The sequence below is a fragment of the Pavona decussata genome, unplaced genomic scaffold (genome assembly GCF_977016875.1).
Source record: "Pavona decussata unplaced genomic scaffold, jaPavDecu1.1 SCAFFOLD_141, whole genome shotgun sequence".
NCBI classification, from domain to species: domain Eukaryota; kingdom Metazoa; phylum Cnidaria; class Anthozoa; order Scleractinia; family Agariciidae; genus Pavona; species Pavona decussata.
In genome coordinates, this window is record NW_028145554.1 from 1,250,001 (window position 1) to 1,250,553 (window position 553).

Genomic DNA, 553 nt, shown 5'->3' on the forward strand with positions numbered 1-553 from the left:
TGCCTGGTAAAAGTCAACAGTACAAAAATGGGGTTGACAGGCCTGCACGACTTCCACCACGTGTATTAGCCTTGTTCACAGTTTTGCTCTAACGAGGATATCTTTTAGTGAACGCCCCCTTGTATAGGATATTATAGGGGGTTCTTTAAAGTGCAACAAACTCAACCAGGGCCACCAATAAGACCAACACTTTGAAATTTAAATAAATGTTCTCATTTTTGATTGGTTTACCAACCACCAAAGCCAGACTCCTTTGTTGTAAACGTGACCTGTGATTGGCTGATCAATGTAGGGTGGCCCCAGTTGAGTTAGTTGCACTGTAAAGTATACAGGGAATGCCCCTTTTTCAGCATATTTCTGTAGCCTCTATCAATTCAATAGTTAGAAGAATGATTGAGTGACAGTGCTGACTGTTGCTTATAAACACAGCTATTGTAGGCCCAGACATCCAGTGGCCAATCTCTGTTGTACACAACATGCTAGAGCAATAGCGCTACATCAGGCCAACTAATATCTTTACTGCTGAAGAAAAATTTTGTATGCTCAGCGAGTG

The 553-nt window shown here is 41.8% G+C and overlaps 1 protein-coding gene across 1 annotated transcript in view; it reads right to left on the minus strand.

Moving 5' to 3' along the window:
• LOC146466760 (uncharacterized) overlaps nucleotides 1-85 on the minus strand; it is a 3,107-nt gene extending 3,022 nt beyond the window's left edge. Inside the window, exon 1 of the mRNA XM_085126863.1 lies at nucleotides 1-85. This exon is cut by the window's left edge and continues 3,022 nt beyond it. The gene's annotated coding sequence lies outside the window, so the exon portion shown is untranslated.
• Between the last annotated feature and the right edge of the window lie 468 nt (nucleotides 86-553).